The sequence below is a fragment of the Moschus berezovskii genome, chromosome 14, assembly GCF_049115385.1.
Source record: "Moschus berezovskii isolate FMDL1 chromosome 14, NW_MosBer_1.0, whole genome shotgun sequence".
NCBI classification, from domain to species: Eukaryota; Metazoa; Chordata; class Mammalia; order Artiodactyla; family Moschidae; genus Moschus; species Moschus berezovskii.
Window position 1 is genome coordinate 16,062,892 of NC_142473.1, and position 24,564 is coordinate 16,087,455.

Consider the following 24,564-nt stretch of genomic DNA (forward strand, 5'->3'; position numbering starts at 1 on the left):
CTTACTGATTTTCTGTCTAGTTGTTGTATAAAATATTAAGAGTATTTAAATCTATAAACAGTGATTATATTTTTGTTTCTATCATTAATCCTGTCACTTTTTTCTTCCTGTATTTTAGAGTTTTATTGATATGTATCTAACTCCTTGATTCATTAACAACTTTACCACTCCAAGCTAATTCTTTTTTCTCTACTAATAATCATATTTATAAATCTATTTTTCTCTGATAGCACAGTCATTCTTTTACTGAAAAGAATTTATTTTACTTTACATTAACTTTACATATCTTTTTTTTTCATTTTGCATTAAACCTATTTGAATTTAAACGTATCTTCTATAGACATACAATTTGATCTTGCTTTTCTATTGTTTTTCAAACTATCTTTCACTGAGATATATCTTTGATTCATAATTAATGTAATCATTAATATTGTTCATTTTATCTGCCAGTCAGCTATATTGTTTTCTAGATATATCTATCAATTTCCATATCCCTTCTCCACTGTTTTTCTTTATTAAACGGATTTATTTTTTGTATACCATTAAAGTTCATTTATTTATCTTTCCTATATACTTTACATTCGTTTAGTAAGCAATCTCAGGATTAATGTTAGTAATTCTTTCTTTTTGATGGCTGAGTAATGTTCCCTTGTATATATGTACTACATTTCCTTTATCCATTCTATCAGTGAACATCTAAGTCATTTTCATGCCCTCGTGGTTATTGTAAATAGTGCCATATATGGATTATTTCATGATCCCTTGCTGAAGAGAAAAGAACAAGTGGTTCTTAAAATTTACACAACTTATTGCTTCTCTACAGCATGAACAGGAAGATCCCCAAAGTGAGGACAGCATTCTTGTTTAGTTGATGGAAAACAGATTGGATTTCAGGATAGAGAAGCTAGCTATAAATTTCAGGATACATTACTAGAGAGCAGAGATTTATGTAAGTGCACATACAAGCAGAGGAATTAAAAAAAAAATCAATAAAGGGTTTCTCTCAAGTATTTGACTGTGAATGACTACACTCTCATACAAGGAAAACATTCCAGGCAGGAGAAGAAACCATTGAAAAATAGTAGATCAAACAATTCTCGGAGCTGACACAGGGCTAAGACCTTTTGGAAATTCTGTGAGTGAACATAGGAGTGCATGTGCCTTTTTGAATTAAGGCTTTCTCCTCGTATATGCCCAGGAGTGGGATTGTTCAGTCATATGTTAGTTACCAGTTCAGATCAGCTCACTCGCTCACTTGTGTCCGACTCTGTGCAACCCAATGAAGTGCAGCACGCCAGGAATCCCTGTTCATCACCAACTGCCAGAGTTCACCCAAACCCATGCCCATTGAATCGGTGATTCCATCCAAATATCTCATCGTCTGTCATCCCCTTCTCCTCCTGCCCTCAAACATTCCCAGCAACAGGGTCTTTTCAAATGAGTCAGCTCTTCACATCAGGTGGCCAAAGTATTGGAATTTAAGCTTCAAAATCAGTCCTACCAATGAACACCCAGGACTGATCACGTGAAGATGGACGGGTTGGATCTCCTTGCAGTCCAAGGGACTCTCAAGAGTCTTCTCCAACAGCACAGGACAAAAGCATCAACTCTTTTGTGCTCAGCTTTCTTTATAGTCCAATTCTCACATACATACATGACCACTGGAAAAACCATATTCTTGACTAGACAAACCTTTGTTGGCAAAGTAATATCTCTGCTTTTTAATATGCTGTCTAGGTTTGTCATAACTTTCCTTCCAAGGAGTAAGCGTCTTTTAATTTCATGGCTGTGGTCACGATCTGCAGGGATTTTGGAGCCCAGAAAAATAAAGTCAGCCACTGTATCCATTGTTCCCCATTTATTTGGCATAAAGTGATGGGATTAGATGCCATGATCTTAGTTTTCTAAAAATTGAGCTTTAAGCCAATTTTTTCACTCTCCTCTTTCACTTTCATCAAGAGGCTTTTTAGCTATTCTTCACTTTCTGCGTAAGGGTGATGTCATCTGCATATCTGAGGTTATTGATATTTCTCCCGGCAATCTTAATTCCAGCTTGTACTTCTTCCAGCCCAGTGTTTCTCATGATGTACTCTGCATATAAGTTACAGAAGCAGGGTGACAATACACAGCCTTGACGTACTCCTTTTCCTATTTTAACCAGTCTATTGTTTCATGTCCAGTTCTAACTGTTGCTTCCTGACCTGCATGCAAGTTTCCCAAGAGGCAGGTCAGGTGGTCTGGTATTCTCGTTACTTTCAGAATGTTCCACAGTTTATTGTGATCCACACAAAGGCTTTGGCATAGTCAATAAAGCAGAAATAGATGTTTTTCTGAAACTCTCTTGCTTTTATCATGATCCAGCAGATGTTGGCAATTTGCTCTCTGGTCCCTCTGCTTTTCCTAAAACCAGCTGGGACATATGGAATTTCACGGATCATGTATTGCTGAAGCCTGGCTTAGAGAATTTTGAGCATGACTTTACTAGCATGTGAGATGAGTGTAATTGTGCATTAGTTTGAGCATTCTTTGGCATTGTCTTTCTTTGGGATTGAAATGGAAACTGACCTTTTCCAGTTCTGTGGCCACTGCTGAGTTTTCCAAATTTGCTGGCATATTGAGTACAGCACTTTCACAGCATCATCTTTCAGGATTTGAAATAGTTCAACTGCAATGCCATCACCTCCACTAGCTTTGTTCGTAGTGATGCTTCCTAAGGCCCACTTAACTTCACATTCCAGGATGTCTGGCTCTAACTGAGTGATCACGCCATCGTGATTATCTTGGTCATGAAGATCTCTTTTGTACAATTATTCTGTGTATTCTTGCCACCTCTTATTAATATCTTCTGTTTCTCTTAGGTCCCTACCATTTTTGTCCCTTATTGAGACCCTCTTTACATGAAATGTTCCCTTGGTATCTCTAATTATTTGAAGAGCTCTCTAGTCTTTCCCATTCTGTTTTTTTCCTTTATGTTTTTGCACTGATTACTGAGGAAGGCTTTCTTATCTCTCCTTGAGGGCAACAGAGGACAGACAGATGGAAACCACAATCACAGACAGCTAGCCTATCTGATAACACGGACCACAGCCTTCTCTACCTCAATGAAACTAAGCCATGCCATGTGCAGACACGCATCATGTATGGGTCATGGTAAAGAGGTCTGACAGTATGTGGACAGAATATGGTCCACTGGAGAAGGGAATGGCAAACCACTTCAGTATTCTTGCCTTGAGAACCCCATGAACAGCATGAAAAGGCAAAAAGATAGGCCAATGAAAGATGAACTCCCCAGGTCGGTAGGTGCCCAATATGCTACTGAAGATCAGTGGAGAAATAACTCCAGAAAGAATGAAGAGATGCAGCCAAAGCAAAAACAACACCCAGTTGTGGATGTGCCTGATGATAGAAGCAAGGTCGATGCTGTAAAGAGCAATATTGTATAGGAACCTGGAATGTGAGGTCCATGAATTAAGGCAAATTGGAAGTGGTCAAACAGGAGATGGCAAGAGTGAACATAGACATTCTAGGAATCAGTGAATTAAAATGGACTGGAATGGGTGAATTTAAATCAGATGACCATTATATCTACTACTGTGGGCAGGAACCCCTTAGAAGAAATGGAGTAGCCATCATGGTCAACAAAAGAGTCCGAAATGCAGTACTTGGATGCAATCTTAAAAACGACGGAATGATCTCTGTTTGTTTCCAAGGCAAGCCATTCAATATCAAGGTAATCCAAGTCTATGCCCCGACCAATAATGCTGAAGAATCTGAAGTTGAACAGTTCTATGAAGACCCACAAGACCTTCTAGGACTAACACCCCAAAAAGATGTCCTTTTCCTTATAGGGGACTGGAATGCAAAAGTAGGAAGTCAAGAAACACCTGGAGTAACAGGAAAATTTGGCCTTGGAGTACACAATGAAGCAGGGCAAAGACTAATAGAGTTCTGCCAAGAGAACACACTGGGCGTAACAAACACCCTGTTCCAACAACACAATAGAATACTCTACACATGTACATCACCAGATGGTCAATACCGAAATCAGACTGATTATATCTTTTGCAGCCAAATGTGGAGAAGGTCTACAGAGTCAACAAAAACAAGACTGGGAGCTGATTGTGGCTCAGATCATGAACTCCTTATTGCCAAATTCAGACTTAAATTGAAGAAAGTAGAGAAAACCACTGCACCATACAGGTATGACCTAAATCAAATCCCTTATGATTATATAGTGGAAGTGATAAATAGGTGTTCAGGTCAGGAAGCAACAGTTAGAACTGGACATGGAACAACAGACTGGTTCCAAATAGGAAAAGGTGTACGTCAAGGTTGTATATTGTCACCCTGCTTATTTAACTTATATGCAGAGTACATCATGAGGAACGCTGGGCTGGAAGAAGCACAAGCTGAAATCAAGATTGCTGGGAGAAATAATAATAACCTCAGATATGCAGATGACACCACCCTTATGGCAGAAAGTGAAGAAGAACTTTCTAAGGCTTATTGATGAAAGTGAAAGAGGAGAGTGAAAAGGTTGGCTTGAAGCTCAACATTCAGAAAACGAAGATCATGGCATATGGTCCCATCACTTCTTGGGAAATAGATGGGGAAACAGTGGAAACAGTGTCAGACTTTATGTTTTGGGGCTCCAAAATCACTGCGGATGCTGATTGCAGCCATGAAATTAAAAGATGCTTACTCCTTGAAAGGAAAGTTATGACCAGCCTAGATAGCATATTAAAAAGCAGAGACATTACTTTGCCAACCAAGGTCCGTCTAGTCAAGGCTATGGTTTTTCCCCTGGTCATGTATGGATGTGAGAGTTGGACTGTGAAGAAAGCTGATCACCGAAGAATTGATGCTTTTGAACTGTGGTGCTGGAGAAGACTCTTGAGAGTCCCTTGGACTGCAAGGAGATCCAACCAGTCCATTCTAGAGAAAATCAATCCTGTGTGTTCATTGGAGGGACTGATGCTAAAGCTGAAACTCCAATACTTTGGCCACCTCATGAGACAAGTTGACTCACTGGAAAAGACTCTGATGCTGGGAAGGGTTGCGGGAGGGAGGAGAAGGGGACGACCGAGAATGAGATGGCTGGATGGCATCACCGACTCTGTGGACATGAGTTTGAGTGAACTCCGGGAGTTGGTGATGGACAGGGAGGCCTGGCGTGCTGTGGTTCATGGGGTTGCTAAGAGTCGGACACGACTGAGTGACTGAACTGAACTGAACTGAACTGAAGGGACTAGATCTGACAGAGTGCCTGATGAACTATGGAGGGAGGTTCATGACACTGTACAGGAGAAAGTATGAAGATCATCCCCAACAAAAAGAAATATGCAAAAGCAAATTGGCTGCCTGAGGAGGACTTACAAATAGTTGTGAAAAGAAAGGAAGTGAAAAGCAAAGGAGAAAAGGAAAGATATACCCATTTGAATGTTAGTTATAGTTTTATTTTTTAAAGGAACTTCATAACGTTCTATATAATGACAGTAATAATTTATATGCACACCAACAGTTAGGTTTCCCTTTTCTCCACACCTTCTCCAGCATTTCTTGTTTGTAGCTTTTATTGATGAAGGCCATTTAATTTTTGAGTGTTCAGTTACATGAAAATTTTTCTATCATCTATTTGCTTCTGTGTACTCAATTCCTCTTTTTCATTTCTCTCTGCTCTTATGTTGTACTTTTTCAGTTTCATCAAGATCTATCAACCCTGTAATTTCTTGACCTGCTTCCATTAATGGATTTATTGCATTCTAATAATGAGTGTTCTTTGTGCTTCTCTTCATGTTTTAGAATGCTTGCTTAGATGGTAAGAGTTTTAAGCTTTTCATTGTTTCTTATCTTTCATTATTATTATTATTACTTTGTGTTAAATTATATTTAGGCAGAGTTAGGTTACTGGAAATCACCTGAATACTTTTTTGTTTGTTTGCTTTTCAGATTTGCTAGGGTGGTTTCAGAGAAGCTGTTGGCTTATAGCTAATTTAGTTCTATTATTAAGATAAGCCTCTGAGGATTTTATTTGATACTCTGTGTATTTAAATTCTTTCCACTCTGACAGAAATTCCAAAAGTTCTTAGCCCTGTGTGAGTTCGTAGAATTGTTTGATCTACTGTTTTTCAGTGGTTCCTTCTCCAGCCTGGAGTCATTCACAGCCAAATGCTTGAAAGAAACCATCTACTGATTGTTTCTTTTCAATTCCTCTGGTTTTATGTGCATTTACATAACTCTCTGCTCTCTAGTTAATCTATCCTGAAATTTATATTTACCTTCTCCACCCCGAAATCCAATCCGTTTTTCCTCAACTAAATAAGAATTCTATCCTCACTTTGGGGTTCCTCATTCTCATGCTGTATAGAAGAAGTAAGCTGTGTAAATTATAAGACCCACCTGTTGGTTTCGCTTCATCAAGGAATCACACTCCTGTGATACATGTTATTCATCTGAAACTCATAGTGTCATATATTTTATGCTTGTTTTTAAATTAATTTATTTATTTTATTTAATTGGAGGCTAATTACAATATTGTGTTTTTTGCCATACATTGACATGAATCAGCTATGAGTGCACATCCGGAACCCCTCTCCCAATTCCTTCCCCACCCCATCCCTCTGGGTTGTTCCAGTGCACCAGTTTTGAGTGCCTTCTTTCATGCATTGAACTTGAACTGGTCATCTATTTCACATATGGTAATATATATGTTATCGTGACTATCCTGGTGGTGAAGATCTTTTTTGTACAGTTCTTCTGTGTATTCTTGCAACCTCTTCTTAATATCTTCTGCTTCTGTTAGGTCCATACCATTTCTGTTCTTTATCGAGCCCATCTTTGCATGAAATGTTCCCTTGGAATCTCTAATTTTCCTGAAGAGATCTCTTGTTTTTCCTATTCTGTTGTTTTCCTCTGTTTCTTTGCATTCATCACTGAGGAAGGCTCTCTTACCTCTCCTTGCTATTCTTTGGAATTCTGCATTCAGATGCTTATATCTTTCCTTTTCTCCTTTGTTTTTTGCTTCTCTTCTTTCACAGCTATTTGTAAGGCCTCCTCAGACAGCCATTTTGCTTTTTTGCCTTTCTTTTCCACGGGGATGGTCTTGGTCCCTGTCTCCTGTACAATGTCACAAACCTCCGTCCAGAGTTCATCAGGCACTCTATCTATCAGATCTAGTCCCTTAAATCTATTTCTCACTTCCACTGTATAATCATAAGGGATTTGATTTAGGTCATATCTGAATGGTCTTGTGGTTTTCCCTACTTTCTTCAATTTAAGTCTGAATTTGTCAATAAGGAGTTCATGATCTGAGCCACAGTCAGCTCCTGGTCTTGTTTTTGCTGACTATATAGAGCTTCTCCATCTTTGGCTGCAAAGAATATAATCAATCTGATTTCGGTGTTGACCATCTGGTGATGTCCATGTGTAGAGTCTTCTCTTGTGTTGTTGGAAGAGGGTGTTTGCTATGACCAGTGTGTTCTCTTGACAAAACTCTATAAGCCTTTTCCCTGCTTCATTCCGTGCTCCAAGGCTAAATTTGTCTATTACTCCAGGTGTTTCTTGACTTCCTACTTTTGCATTCGAGTCCCCTAGAATGAAAAGGACATCTTTTTTGGTTGTTAGTTCTAAAAGGTCTTGTAGGTCTTCGTAGAACCGTTCAACTTCGGCTTCTAAAGTGATCACTGACCTAGAGCCAGACATCTTGGAATGTGAAGTGAAGTGGGCCTTAGAAAGCATCACTACGAACAAAGATAGTGGAGTTGATGGAAGTCCAGTTGAACTATTTCAAATCTTGAAAGATGATGCTGTGGAAGTGCTGCACGCAATGTTCCAGCAAATTTGGAAAACTCAGCAGTGGCCACAGGACTGGAAAAGGTTAGTCTTCATTCCAATCCCAAAGAAAGGCAATACCAAAAAATGCCCAAACTACCGCACAATTGCACTCATCTCACACGCAAGTAAAGTCATGCTCAAAATCCTCCAAGCCAGGCTTCAGCAATGTGTGAACCGTGAACTGCCAGATGTTCAAGCAGGTTTTAGAAAAGGCAGAGGCACCAGAGATCAAATTGCCAACATCCGCTGGATCATGGAGAAAGCAAGAGAGTTCCAGAAAAATATCTATTTCTGCTTCATTGACTAGGCCAAAGCCTTTGACTGTGTGGATCAAAATAAACTGGAACATTCTGAAAGAGATGGGAATACCAGACCACCTGACCTGCCTCTTGAGAAACCTGTATGCAGGTCAGGAAGCAATAGTCAGAACTGTACATGGAACAATAGACTGGTTCCAAATAGGAAAAGGAGTACGTCAAGGTTGTGTATTGTCACCTTGCTTATTTAACTTATATGCAGAGTACATCATGAGGAACGGTGGGCTGGAAGAAGCATAAGCTGTAGTCAAGATTGACGGGAGAAATATCAATAACCTCAGATATGCAGATGAAACTACCCTTATGGCAGAAAGTGAAGAAGAACTAAAAAGCCTCTTGATGAAAGTGAAAGAGGAGAGTGAAAAGGTTGGCTTGAAGCTCAACATTCAGAAAACAAAGATCATGGCATTTGGTCCCATCATTTCATGGGAAATAGATGGAAAAACAGTGGAAACAGTGTCAGACTTTATTTTTGGGGGCTCCAAAATCACTGCAGATGCTGATTGCAGCCATGAAATTAAAAGACGCTTACTCCTTGGAAGGAAAGTTATGACCAACCTAAATACCATATTAAAAAGTTTTGCCAACAAAGGTCCGTCTAGACAAGGCTATGGTTTTTCCTGTGGTCATGTATGGATTTGAGAGTTGGACTGTGAAGAAAGCTGATCGCTGAAAAATTGATGCTTTTGAACTGTGGTGCTGGAGAAGACTCTTGAGAATCCCTTGGACTGCAAGGAGATCCAAACAGTCCATTCTAAAGGCGATCCGTCCTGGGTGTTTATTGGAAGGACTGATGCTAAAGCTGAAACTCCGATACTTTGGCCATCTCATGAGAAGAGTTGACTGACTGGAAAAGACTCTGATTCTCGGAAAGGTTGGGGGCAGGAGGAGACGGGGACGACAGAGAGTGAGATGGCTGGATGGCATCACCGACTCGATGGACCTGAGTTTGAGTGAACTCCAGGAGTTGGTAATGGACAGGGATGCCTGGCGTGCTGTGATTCATGGGGTCGCAAAGAGTCGGACAGGACCGAGCGACTGAACTGAACTGAACAATTGAACAGAATCAGTTAATTTTAAAGACTCATGAACCTCAGCACAGCATATTTCGAAAGATTTTAATGATGATAACAAATACAATAAAGCAGAAGAAAAAGTGTATGGTAATTGCTGAGAAGTTCATGACTTCCAGGCACGATCTCTTGGGTTCTCTCTCAGTATCACAGAATATAATTAATCTTCGGATAATGGACCATAAATTTATTTGTTTGCTATATTACTTCCAGGGATGCTTATGCACAACTTCTCTGAGGGATTCTATTCCCTGTTATTTTATAATAGTTAAAAGTAAACTGTGTAAATTGTTAAACCAACTGAAACCCAACCATTCATAGATTTTCAATAACATAAATAAGTTAAAACAAGGCACTATGCAAAGAATATCAACTCTGCATTGTATATTATAAATCACTAGCTTTGGCAAGAGTCAAGATTAAGTCTTTGAGTCTACTGAAGATTAACATAAATCAAGCCAGACCATTGCAAGATGAAAACCACTTTAATATTTTTATACAATTGTAAATGATATATTTTATGCTTATTTTCCTCATTGTTTATGATATACGAGAAAAAAATGTGATTTTTAACAAAATGAGTTCATATATAATGAATACAATTTGACAAATTTGGGCATACATTGACATCAATGATATTATGTATTAACAAGACCAAGGTAGTAAATGCATCCATCATTTTCAAAAGTTTCCTTTGGCCTTAAGCTGTTTATAACATTTAAACAATCCTTTCCCATCTTCTGCACTCCCAGCCTATGAAACCACCATTGTTTTCTGCTTCTATAAGTTTATCTTACATATCTCAGATAAACATGTAATTATGAAGTATTTGTATTTTTTTGAATCACTTATCTTCAGTTCAGTTCAGTCGCTCAGTTGGTTCCGACCCTTTGTGACCCCATGAATCACAGCACGCAAGGCCTCCCTGTCCATCACCAACTCTCGGATTTCACTAAAACTCATGTCATTCAAGTAGGAGAGGCCATCCAGTCATCACATTCTCTGTCGTCCCCTTTTCTTTTTGCTCCCAATCCCTCCCAGCATCAGTCTTTTCCAGTCAGTCAACTCTTCTCATGAGATGGCCAAAGTATCAGAGTTTCAGCTTTAGCATCAGTCCTTCCAATGAACACCCAGGACTGATCTCCTTTAGAATGGACTGGTTGGATCTCCTTGCAGTCCAAGGGACTCTCAAGACTCTTCTCCAGCATCACAGTTCAAAAGCATCAATTCTTCAGCGATCAACTTTCTTCACAGTCCAACTCTCATATCCGTATATGACCACTGGAAAAACCATAGCCTTGATTAGACGGACCTTTGTTGGCAAAGTAATGTCTCTGCTTTTTAATATGCTATCTAGGATGGTTATAACTTTCCTTCCAAGGAGTAAGCATCTTTTAATTTCATGGCTGCAAACAGCATCCACAGTGATTTTGGAGCCCAAAATAATAAAGTCTGACACTGTTTCCAATGTTTCCCCATCCATTTCCCAGGAAGTGATGGGACCATATGCCATGATCTTCGTTTTCTGAATGTTGAGCTTCGAGCCAACCTTTTCACTCTCCTCTTTCACTTTCATCAAGAGGCTTTTTAGTTCCTCTTCGCTTTCTGCCATAAGGGTGGTGTCATTTGCATATTTGAGGTTATTGATATTTCTCCCAGCAATCTTGATTCCAGCTTGTGCTTCTTCCAGCCCAGCGATCCTCATGATGTACTCTGCATATAAGTTAAATAAGCAGGGTGACAATATATAACCTTGACGTACTCCTTTTGCTATTTGGCACAGTCTGTTGTTCCATATCCCATTCTAACTGTTGCTTCCTGACCTGCATACAGGTTTCTCAAGAGGCAGGACAGGGGTTTGGTATTTCCATCTCTTATCTCTTTCAGAATGTTCAACAGTTTATTGTGATCCACACAGTCAAAGATTTTGGCATAGTCAATGAAGCAGAAATATATGTTTTTCTGGAATTCTCTTGCTTTCTCCATGATCCAGTGGATGTCGGCAATTTGATTTCAGGTGCCTCTGCCTTTTCTAAAACCTGCTTGAACATCTGGAGGTTCACGATTCACACATTGCTGAAGCCTGGCTTGGAGAATTTTGAGCATTTGTTTGCTAGTGTTTGAGATGAGTGCAATTATGTGTTAGTTTGAGCATTCTTTGGCATTGCCTTTTTTTGGGATTGGAATGAAGACTGACCCTTTCCAGTCCTGTGGCCACTGCTGAGTTTTCTAAATGTGCTGGCATATTAGTGCAGCACTTTCACAGCATCATCTTTCAGGATTTGAAATAGCTCAATTGGAATTCCATCACCTCCACTATCTTTGTTCGTAGTGATGCTCTCTAAGGCCCACTTGACTTCACATTCCAAGATATTTGGCTCCAGGTGAGTGACCACGCCATCCTGATTATCCTCGTCATGAAGATCTTTTTTGTATAGTTCTTCTGTGTATTTTTGCCACCTATTCTTAATATCTTCTGCTTCTGTTAGGTCCATGCCATTTCTGTCCTTTATCGAGCCCCTCGTTGCATGTAATGTTCCCTTGGTATCACTAATTTTCTTGAAGAGAACTCTTGTTTTTCCTATTCTGTTGTTTTCCTCTATTTCTTTGCATTGATCACTGAGGAAAGCTTTCTTATCTCTCATTGCTATTATTTGGAACTCTGCATTCAGATGCTTATATCTTTCCTTTTCTCCTTTGTTTTTCGCTTCTCTCCTTTCCACAGCTATTTGTAAGGCCTCCTCAGACAGCCATTTTGCTTTTTTGCATTTCTTTTCCATGGGGATAGTCTTGGTCCCTGTCTCCTGTACAACGTCACGAACCTCCGTCCATAGTTCTTCAGGCACTCTAGCTATCAGATCTATTCCCTTAAATCTATTTCTCACTTCCACTGTGTAATCATGAGGAATTTGATTTAGGTCATATCTGAATGGTCTAGTGGTTTTCCCTACTTTCTTCAATTTAAGTCTGAATTTGGCAATAAGGGGTTCATGATCTGAGCTACAGTCAGCTCCTGGTTTAGTTTTTGCTAACTGTATAGAGCTTCTCCATCTTTGGCTGCAAAGAACATAATCAATCTGAATTCAGTGTTGACCATCTGGTAATGTCCATGTGTAGAGTCTTCTCTTGTGTTGTTGGAAGAGGGTTTTTGCTATGACTAGTGCGTTCTCTTGACAAAACTCTGTTAGCCTTGCCCCGCTTCATTCCTTGCTTCAAGGCCAAATTTGCCTGTTACTCCAGGTGTTTCTTGACTTCCTACTTTTGCATTCCAGTCCCCTAGAATGAAAAGGACATCTTTTTTGGGTGTTAGTTCTAAAAGGTCTTGTAGGTCTTCATAGAACCTTTCAACTTCAGCTTCTTCAGCATTACTGTTTGGAGCATATGCTTGGATTACTGTAATATTGAATGGTTTGCCTTGGAAACAAGCAGAGATAATTTTTTCATTTTTAAGACTGCATCCAAGTACTGCATTTTGGACTCTTTTGTTGACCATGATGGCTACTCCATTTCTTCTAAGAGATTCCTGCCCACAGTAGTAGATATAATGGTCATCTGAGTTAAATTCACCCATTCCAGTCCATTTTAGTTCACTGATTCCTAGAATATCTGCATTCACTCTTGTCATCTTGTGTTTGACCACTTCCAATTTGCCTTGATTCATGGACCTAACATTCCAGGTTCCTATGCTATATTGCTCTTTACAGCATCAGATCTTGCTTCTATCACCAGTCACATCCTCACATTCACAACTGTGTATTTGTTTTGCTTTGGCTCCGTCCCTTCATTCTTTCTGAAGTTATTTGTCCACTGATCTCCAGTAGCATACTGAACACCTACCGACCTGGGGAATTCCTCATTCAGTATCCTGTCATTTTGCCTTTTGATACTTTTCATGGGGTTCTCAAGGCAAGTATACTGAAGTGGTTTGCAATTCCCTTCTCCAGTGCATCACATTCTGTCAGGCCTCTCCTCCATGATCCGTCTGTCTTGGGTAACCTCACATGGCATGGCTTATTTTCATTGAATTAGACAGGGTTGTGGTCCATGTGATCAGATCAGCTACTTTTCTGTGATTATGATTTCAGTGTGTCTGCCCTCTGATGCCCCCTCGCAATACTTACCGTCTTATTTGGGTTTCTCTTACCTTGGTCATGGAATATCTCTTCACAGCTGCTCCAGCTAAGCGCAGCCGCTATACCTTACCTTTGACATGGGGTAGCTCCTCTTGGCCATGTCTCTGCACATGGTCTGTTGCGCCGGAGCCAGCATCTCTGGTGTCTGCACTGCCAGAGCCGGCATCTCTCACAACTGCACCGCCAGAGATAGCCTTCACTAGACGGACCTTGGTTGGCAAAGTAATGTCTCTGTTTTTCTATATGCTGTCTAGGTTGGTCATAACTTTCCTTCCAAGGAGTGAGTGTCTTTTAATTTCATGGCTGCAATCAGCATCTGCAGTAATTTTGGAGCCCCCAAAAACAAAGTCTGACACAGTTTCCACAGTTTCCCCATCTATTTCCCATGAAGTGATGGGACCAGATGCCATGACCTTTGTTTTCTGAATGTTGAGCTTCAAGCCAACCTTTTCACTCTCCTCTTTCACTTTCACCAAGAGGCTTTTGAGTTCCTCTTCACTTTCTGCCATAAGGGTGGTGTCATCTGCATATCTGAGGTTATTGATATTTCTCCTGGCAATCTTGATTCCAGCTTGTGCTTCTTCCAACCCAACTTTATGTACTCTGCTTATAAGTTAAAATAAGCAGAGTGACAATATACAGCCTTGATATACTCCTTTTCCCATTTGGAACCATTCTGTTGTTCCATGTCCAGTCCTAACTGTTGCTTCCTGTCTTGCATATAAGTTTCTCAAGAGGCATGTCAGGTGGTCTGGTATTCCCATCCCTTTCAGAATTTTCAACAGTTTCTTGTCATCCACAGAGTCAAAGGCTTTGGCATAGGCAATAAAGGAGAAATAGATGTTTTTCTGGAACTCTCGTGCTTTTTCCATGATCAAGCAGATGTTGGAAATTTGATCTCTGTTTCCTCTGCCTTTTCTAAAACCAGCTAGAACATCTGGAAGTTTTTGGTTCATGTATTACTAAAACCTGGCTTGGAGAATTTTGAGTATGACTTTACTAGCTTGTGAGATGAGTTCAATTGTTCGGTAGTTTGAGCATTCTTTGGCATTTCCTTTCTTTAGTTTTGGAATGAAAACTGACTTTTTCCAGTCCTGTGGCAACTGCTGAGTTTTCCACATTTTCTGGCATATTGAGTGCAACACTTTCCCAGCATCATCTTTCAGGATTTGGAAGAACTCAGTTGGAATTCCATCACCTCCACTAGCTTTGTTCGTAGTGACGCTTTCTAAGGTCCACTTGACTTCACATTCCAAGATGTCTGGCTCTAGGTGAGTGATTACACCATCGTGATATCTTGGTCGTGATGATCTTTTCTTGTACAGTTCTTCTGTGTATTCTTGCCACCTCTTCTTAATATTTTCTGCTTCTGTTAGGTCCATATCATTTCTCTCCTTTATTGTGCCCATCTTTGCATGAAATGTTCCCTTGATATCTCTAATTTTCTTGAAGAGATCTCTTGTTTTTCCTATTCTGTTCTTTTCCTCTATTTCTTTTTCATTGCTGCTGAGGAAGGATTTCTTATCTCTCCTTTCTATTTTTGGAACTCTGCATTTAGATGCTTATATCTTTCCTTTTCTCCTTTGCATTTCGCTTCTCTTCTTTTCATAGTTATTTGTAAGGCATCCCAAGGTATCCATTTTGCTTTCTTGCATGTCTTTTCTATAGGGATGGTCTTGATCCCTGTCTCCTGTACAATGTCAGGAACCTCCATCCATAGTTCATCAGGCACTCTATCTATCAGATCTAGTCCCTTAAATCTATTTCTCACTTCCACTGTATCATTATAAGGGATTTCATTTAGGTCATATCTGAACGGTCTAATGGTTTCCGTACTTTCTTCAATTTACGTCTGAATTTGGCAATAAGGAGTTCATGTTCTGAGGCACAGTCAGCTCCCAGTCTTGTTTTTGATGACTGTATAGAGCTTCTCCATCGTTGGCTGCAAAGAATATAATCAATCTGATTTTGGTGTTGGCCATGTGGTGATTTCCGTGTGTAGCATCTTCTCTTGTGTTGTTGAAAGAGGGTGTTTGCTATGACCAGTGCATTCTCCTGGCAAAACTCTATTAGCCTTTGCCCTGATTCATTCTGTACTCCAAGGTCAAATTTGCCTGTTACTCCTGGTGTTTCTTGACTTCCTACTTTTCCATTGTAATCCCCTATAATGGAAAGGACATCTTTTTTGGGTGTTAGTTCTAAAAGGCCTTATAGGTCTTCATAGAACCATTCAACTTCGGCTTCTTCAGCGTTACTGGTTGGGGCATAGGCCTGGATTACTGTAATATTGAATGGTTTGCCTTGGATATGAACAGAGATCATTCTGTCGTTTTTGAGATTGCATCCAAGTACTGCATTTCGGACTCTTTTGTTGACCATGATGGCTACTCCATTTCTTCTAAGGGATTCCTGCCCACAGTAGTAGATATAATGGTCATTTGAGTTAAATTAACCCATTCCAGTCCATATTAGTTCATTGATTCCTAGAATGTCTATGTTCACTCTTGCCATCACCTGTTCGACCGCTTCCAATTAGCCTTGATTCATTGACCTAACATTCCAGGTTGCTATGCAATATTGCTCTTTACAGCATTGGACCTTGCTTCTATCACCAATCACTACTGTAGTAGTACTGTAGTCAGCTGGCTAATGTTTTTGCTTTGGGTCGATCCCTTCACTCTTTCTGTATTTATTTCTCCACTGATCTTCAGTAGCATATTTGGCACCTACCGACCTGGGGAGTTCCTCATTCAGTATCCTATAATTTTGCCTTTACATACTGTTCATGGGGTTCTCAAGGCAAGTATACTGAAGTGGTTTGCCATTCCCTTCTCCAGTGGACCACATTCTGTCAGACCTCTCCACCATGACCCGCCCGTCTTGGGTTGTCCCACACCGCATGGCTTAGTTTCATTGCGTTAGACAAGGCTGTGGTCCGTGTGATCAGATTGACTAGTTTTCTGTGATTATGATTTCAATGTGTCCTCCCCCTGATGCCCCCTCTGAATACCTACCATCTTACTTGGGTTTCTCTTACCTTGGACGAGTGGTTATCTCCTCAAAGCCGTCCCTTCTGACCTTTTTCATGAAGTAGCTCCTCTTGGCCCTCCTGTTGCCTGGGAGCCACCACCACTTGGACGTGGGGGTTGCTCCTCTCAGCCGCCACCCCTAACCTCGGCCGTGGGGGTAGCTCTGCCTTCCAGGTACATCTGTCTTGTAACAAATGGTAGAATTTCTTTCTTTTTTAAGACTGAATAAAATTCCATTTTATGTATATACCACATTTTCTATGTTTATTGTCTGTCAGTAGACATTTGAATTGTTTGCATATATTTACTGCTGTGAATAATTCTTCTATGAACACGGGAGTGTAGACAACTCTTCAAGACCATGATTTCAATTATTTTGTACATGCATACTCCATAAGTGTGAGTCCTGGATCATGTAGTATGCTATTAGAAAGTTTTTATGAAAGTTTTCCAGAATGGATGCACTATTTTTCATCCTATCAATACTGTACAATGTGTTAGTCACTCAACTTTTTCCAACTCTTTGTGACCACATGGACTGTGGTCCACCAGGATCCTCTGCCAATGGAATTCTCTGGTCAAGAATACTAGATGGGTTGCCATTTGCTTCTGCAGGGTAACTTCCATATCTAGGAATCTTCCAGGTTTTTTGAGGTGCAGGGAGATTCTTTAAATCTGAGCCACACAGGAAGACCCATCAATAGTATATAAATGTTCCAAATTTTCAACATGCTCACCAACACTTGTTTTTTTGTTTGTTTGTTTGTTTGTTTTTATGATAATAATATCCCTAACAAGTGTGATATATTTATTGTGATTTTAATTTGTGTTTTGTATCTGTTGATTTTAATCAATCAGCACATTGATTAAAGTCAATACTAATTGAAAAAAATTATCAGTAATTTTTTTTTTCTTTTTAACAATTCCTATATTACAAATCATATCATTTCAGGGAAAAAAATTGATAGATTTGTTTTCCAACTGTTGTGTCTATTCTTTTTCTTAATTTTCTTCCCTACTTATTTGCATCTGTAGCATTTAGCTGAATCAAATCAATAAAGACATGTATTCCTTATTTATTCTTTATCTCAAAAGGAAAGCTTTGATAGTTCCACATTAATTATAGTTTTTGCTGTTGATTCTCTGTAGTTATAACTTATCTAAATAGTAATGTTATACCTTTACTTTCTAGTTTGACAAGAACTATTTTGATCATAAAGTTGAAATTCATCAAACAAATTTAGTTATACCTTAAAGGAACAAAAAAAAAAAAAAAAGAAAGGAATGAAAAAGAACTACAAAACAACCCCAAACAATTAACAATATGACAATAAGTACATACATATCAATAACTACTTTAAATGTAAATGGACTATATACTCCAACAGAAAGGCATAAAGTGACTGAATGGATACAAAAATAAGACCCATATATATGCTGCCTATAGGAGACTCACTTCTGGGATGGGGAGGTAGGTGGGAGGGGGAACACATGTACACCCAGGGCAGATTCATGTCAATATATGGCAAAACCAGTACAATAATATAAAGTAATTAGCCTCCAGTACTATTGCCTAGAAAATCCCATGGATGGAGGAGCCTGGTAGGCTGCAGTCCTTGGGGTCGCTAAGGGTCGGACACGACTTAGCGACTTCACTTTCACTTTTCACTTTCCAATTTCACACATTGGAGAAGGAAATGGCAACCCACTCCAGTGTTCTTGCCTGGAGAATCCCAGGGACGGGGGAGCCTGGTGGGCTTCCGTCTATGGGGTCACACAGAGTCGGACACGACTGAAGTGACTTAGCAGCAGCAGCAGCAGCCTCCAATTAAAATAAATAAATTAAAAATTTTTAAAAATAAAAGTTCTTTAAAAAAAAACCCACACCAACTAAAAGTGAAAGGATGGTAAAAAGTATGCCATGCAAATGAAAGCCTTGATACTAATACTTACATCAGAAAACATTGACTTTAAACAAAGGCTGTAAGAAAACAGAAGGGCATTACATAATGTTAGAGAATCAACTCAATAAGAAAATGTGAAAATCTAAATGTATCCCATTTACATCAATGGACCTGTCATCCATACAGGAAATACAGTCGTGAACAGAGGTCTTGGAAGATACATCATACAAGATGAACTTCATAGATATATAGAGAGCAGTCCAAACAAAAGCAGCAGCAGCTGCTGCTAAGTTGCTTCATTCTTATCAGATCCCATGTGACCCCATAAATGGCAATCCACCAGGCTCCTCCATCCCTGGGATTCTCCAGGCAAGAATAGTGGAGTGGGTTGCCATTTCCTTCTCCAGACCAAAAGCAGCAGAAAACATATATTTTACAAGTGGACATGGAACATTGTCCGTGATAGACAGCTCACATGCTGGAACATGAAGCAAACCTCAGTATAATCAACAAAATTGAAATCCTCTTAAGCAACATTTCTGACCATAACATTATGAAAGTTGAAATCAACTGCAAGATAAAAGTTAAAAAAAAAAATACACAAACGTGGAGGCTAAACAATATGCTGCTAAACAGCAAATTTATCACTGAAGAAATCAAAGAACAACTAAAGAAATATCTGAAGACAAAAGAAAATGAAAACACAGTGGGCAGCTATGCAGGTATAGGAGGAAAGCTTATTAGCAATACAAGCCTACCGTAATAAACAAGGAAAACCTCAATGAGCAATCTAAACTTAACACCAAAAGCAGTCAGAAGAAGAAAAAAAAAAAAAAATGAAACCCAAGGTTTGAAGAAAAGAAATCATAAAGATCAGAGAAGAAATAAGTAAAATGCAGACTAAAAAAAAAAAAAATCAATAAAAATGATCAAGGAAACTAACAGTTGATTATTTAAAAAGATAAACAAAATTGATGAACTTTTAGCCAGATTTGTGAGAGAGAGAGCAAGGGCCCAAGTCAATCATATCAGAAATAGCAAAGAAATTACAACTGATTTCACAGTAATGCAAAGAATCATAAGAAATTACTGTGAAAAAATGTATTCTGATAAAATAGACAAAATAAGAGAAATGGACAATCACACAGAGTGGAACTTTGAGAAAAAGAAAATATAAGCAAATCAATAATAAATATGAAATTAAATCAGTAATAATAGTTTAAAAACCTTTCGACAAACACAACTCATGGATAAGATGGATTCATCAGTGAATTTTACAACTATTTGAAAAAAGTTGGAGAGAAATGATCACTTCCAAACTCATTCTGCGTGTCCTGCATCACTCTGATAACAAAAGTAGAAAAAAGATATCACAAAAAAGTAAACTACAAGCCAATAACCTTGATGACTATAGATGCAGAAATTCATAGGAAAATATATAAATATTCAACAATATATTAAAAGGATCATACACTATGTACAAGTGGGATTTATTCCATAGATGCAAGTGTCAGGCGAGTGTATGTTCCTCGGTTCTTTGTCTCATCACAACAAAGATTTGGAGTGACGGACATTAAAGCCCCCTCAGCATGTCACAGCTCTCAGGTCTTGGATAGACCGTGTTAGGTCTCGAATGGACCATGTTATAGCTCTTAGACAAATCAGTGTTACAGCTCAATTTATTTAGAAGATAGCAGGAAAATCCATCTTCAAGGTATGAGGGCTCGCTGATCCAAAAATGGGAAGAGAAGAGCGCCCAGGGCGTGAAGAGAGAGACAGAGCTAGCTTTGGCTCCTCTTTTTATATGCTTTTTTTTCCCTCTGGGCCTGCCCTATGTAAATTGGGCCAGCCAAGAGTGTTGTTTGTTTTACCTGAGGTCCTCACTCCGGTCCTCGGACCTTCCTTTGTTCTATTTTCCCTTCCTTATCTTTTGGCCACCGCCATTTTGGACTCCTTTTCCCTATTCTACCTACCTAACACAAGGATGGTTCAATAATAACAAACCAATCAACTTGAAACATGATATTAACAAATTAAAGAATAAATATTTATGGTCATCCCAATAGATACAGAAAAATACTTCTGACAAAATCCAGCATTGTTTCATTGATAAAAAACTCTCAGCAAAATGGATATGGGGACAATACCTCAATATAACATAGCATGTATATTAAGCCCACTTGTAACATCATGCTTAATGATGAAAAGCTGAAACCATTTCCTCTAAGATAAAAAACAAGACAAAAATAATCACACTGACCACAAGTACTGGAAATTCTAGGCAAAATGTATAGTTCAAAAAATAGAAATAAAAGAAATTCAACATGGAAATAAAGAACTAAAACTGTAGCTGTTTGAATATAACATGAGACAGAGAATTATAATGGCACTGCCAAAAAATTCCTAGTGTTTCTCAAAAAATCTGGTAATGTTTCAGGATACAAAATTAATATAGAGAACTATATTGCATTTCTATAAGCTAAAAGCAAGCTGATAGAAATATAAATTAAGAAAATGATTCCAATAACAATTGCCTCAAAACTAATAAAATATCTATCAATAAATCTAACTAAGAAAGTAAACCCATCTTGGACATCTGGAAGTTCCTGATTCGCATAAGGCTGAATCCTAGCAAGCAAGATTTTAAGCATGATCTTACTAACGTGGGATATGGGTGCAATTGTCCAGTGTTTAGCACATTCTTTTTGAATTGGGATGAGGCCAATTTTCCAGTCCTGTGACTACTGCTGGCTTTTCTAGATTTGCTGATATAATGAATGTAAAACGCTGATGGCATGGGGAATTTGAATAGTTCTGCTTTGCTTTATTAACAGCAGTGCATCTTAAGGCCTACTTGACCTCACACTCCAGAATGTCTGGCTCTGGGTGAGCATCTATTAGGTTTCTACCATTTTTATCCTTTATTGCACCTATTTTTGGATGGAATGTTCCCTGATGCTTCCAGTTTTCCTGGAGAGAACTTTAATCTTTCCCCTTTTGTTGTTTCCTTCAAGTATTAAAGTTTGTTATTGGAAGAAGGCCTTCTTGTTTCTTCTAGCTACTTTTTGGAACTCTGCATTTAATTGGATGTACCTTTCCCTCTGTTTTTCCACTATTTGTAAAGACTCCTCAGATTACCACTTTGCCTTCCTGCTTTTCTTTTCCTTTGGGATGGTTTTGTTTGCTGTCTCCTCTAAAATAGTACTGATCTCTGTCCATAGTTTTTCAGGAACACCATTAACTAGATCTGATCCCTTGAATCTATATGTTACCTCTACTGTGAATTCAAAAGGGATTTGATTTAAGTCATATCTGGCTGGCCTACAGTTTTTCCCAATTTTCTTTAGTTTAAGCCTGACTTTTGCTAGGGGAAGCTGATGATCTGAACCAGTCAACTCCAGGTCTTATTTTTGCTGACTGTAAAGAGCTTCCCCATCTCCAACTAAAAAGAATGTAACCAGTTTGATTTTGGTATTGACCATTTGGTGATATCAATATGTAAAGCCCCCTCTTGTGTTGCTGAAAAAGGGTAAATGCTGTGACTAGTGCATTCTCTTGTGGGAATTCAGTTAACTGATGCCCTGTCTCCTTTTGTTATCCAAGGCCAAACTTGCCTGTTACTTCAGGTATATCTTGACTTCTTACTTTTTCATTCCAATCCTCAATGATGAATAGAATATATTTTTTAGATGTTACTTCTAGGTGTTCGGAGAACTGATCAACTTCAGTTTCTTTGGCACTGTGATAGGGGAATAGACTTGGATTACTGTGATGTTGAATGGCTTGCCTTGGAAATGAACTGAGATCATTCTGTCATTTTTAAAGTTTGCACCCAAGTACTGTATTTTGGACTCTTTTGTTGATTATGAGGGATATTCCATTTCTTTTTGGGATTCTTTCCCAAAGTAGTAGATATAATGGTCAAGTGAATTAAATTTGTCCATCCCCATCAATTTTAGTTTGATGATTATTAGCATGTTGATGTTTATTCTTATCATCTCCGCTTAACCATCTCCAACTTTCTTTAATTCATGGACCTAACATTCAAGGTCTTCACAGCATCATATTTTACTTTCATGACCACACACATTCACAACTGAGCATCGTATCTGCTTTGGTCATTGCACTTCATTCATTCTGGAGCTCTTGGTAATTCTCCTCCGGCCTTCCCCAGTAGCATACTGGACACTTTCAGACCTGCGGGACTCATCTTTTGCTGTCATATCTTTTTGGCCTTTTATGCAATTCATGAGGTTCTCACAGCAAGTATACTGAAGTGGTTTGCCATTCCCTCCATTAATGGATCATGTTTTATCAGAATTATCTGCCATGACCCATCTGTCTTGGGTGGCCCTGCACAGCACGGCTCATAGATTCATTGAGTTATGCAAGCCCTTTCATCACAACAAGTCCATGAAGTGATCCATGTAGGAATCACAGAAGCATTGATGACTTTGAACTGCGGTGCTGGAAAGACTCTTGAAAGTCCCTTGGACAGCAAGGAGATCAAACCAGTCAACATTAAAGGAAACCAACCTTGAATATTTACTGGAAGAAGTGATGCTGAAGCTGAAGCTCCAATATTTTGGTCATCTTATGTAAACAGACGACTCATTGGAAAAGTCCCTGATGCTGGGGAAGATTGAGGGTAGAAGGAGAAGAGGGCATCAGAGGATGAGATGACTGGATGGCATCACCAATGCAATGAATATGAACTTAGGCAAAATCCAGGAGATAATTAGGGACAGAGAGGCCTGGCGTGCTGCAGTTACCGAGGTTGCAAAGAGTCGGACATGACTGGGCAACTGAACAACAATAAGAACAACAACAAAGGAAACAAAACACTTGCACTTGGAAAATTATAAGACACTGATGGAAAAATTGAACAAGAGAAAAGCAGATATGTATAAATACTGCATTAATGGATTGGAAGAATTAATGCTGTTAAAATAAGCATACTACTCAAAGAAATCTATAAGTTTATTACAATCCCTATATAAATACCAAAGGCATTTTTTCACAGAACTAGAACAAATGACTCTAAAATTTGTATGGAGTCACAAAATACCTCAAATAGTTAAAACCATCTTGAAAATGATGGACAAAACTGGAGGTGTCATGCTCCCTGATTTCAAAAAGATATTTTCAATGTATGGTAATCAACGGAGAAGGCAATGGCAAGCCACTCCAGTGTTCTCACCTGGAGAATCCCAGGGACGGAGGATCCTGGTAGGCTGCCATCTATGGGGTCGCACAGAGTCATACACAACTGAAGTGACTTAGCAGCAGCAGCAGCAGCATGGTAATCAAAGTAGTATGGTACTGACACAACCAGATACATAGGTAAGTGGAGCAGAATAGAGAGACGAGAAGTGAACCCACACTTATACAGACAATTAAATTTAAAACAAAGAAAGTAAAAATGTACAATGTGGAAAGACAGTTTCTTAAATAAATGGTGTTGTGAACACAAGGTAGCTATATACAAAGAATCAAACTAGACTACTTTCCATCATGCATAAAAATGAAATTTAAAATGAATTACAGACTGAAATGTAAGACTCAAAACCATAAAATTTACATAAGAAAACAGGAAGTAGTAAGCTCTTTGACATAGGTCTTCAAAATAATTTGTGAATGTCTCCTCAAGTAAGGGAACAAAAGCAAAATTAAACTAGTGGGACTAAATCAAACTAAAAAGATTTCACACAGTGAAAGGAAACTATTGGGAAAACAAAAAGCCTACTGAAGGGAAAAGATATTTTCAAATGATATATTCATTAAAGGAATGATGTCCAAAATATAAGAGGAACTTATATAACTCAACATCAAAAGTAAATAAACAACCCAATTATAAATGGGGAGAGGATCTGAATAGATATCCCCCCGCCCAAGGAAGACAGACAGAGAGTCAATAGACACATGAAAACTTTGTAAGCATCCCTAATCATCAGGAATGTGAAAATCAATATTTGAGACCACTTCACACTTTTCAGAATGACTATTTATCAAAAGGACAAAAAAATATGTGTTGGTGAGGATATGGAGAAAAGAGAATCCTCATGTTTTGTTAATGTGGATATGTGTTGATGCAGCCACTTTGGAAAACAACATATATATTCTCCAAACAATTAAAATAGAAGCACTGTATGATCTGGTATTTCCATATCTCTGTGCTTATTCAAGAAACAAAAACACTAATTAGAAAAGGTATATGTTCTCCATGTTCATTGCAATAATAGTCAAGACACTGAAGCAGTACACGATGAAATATT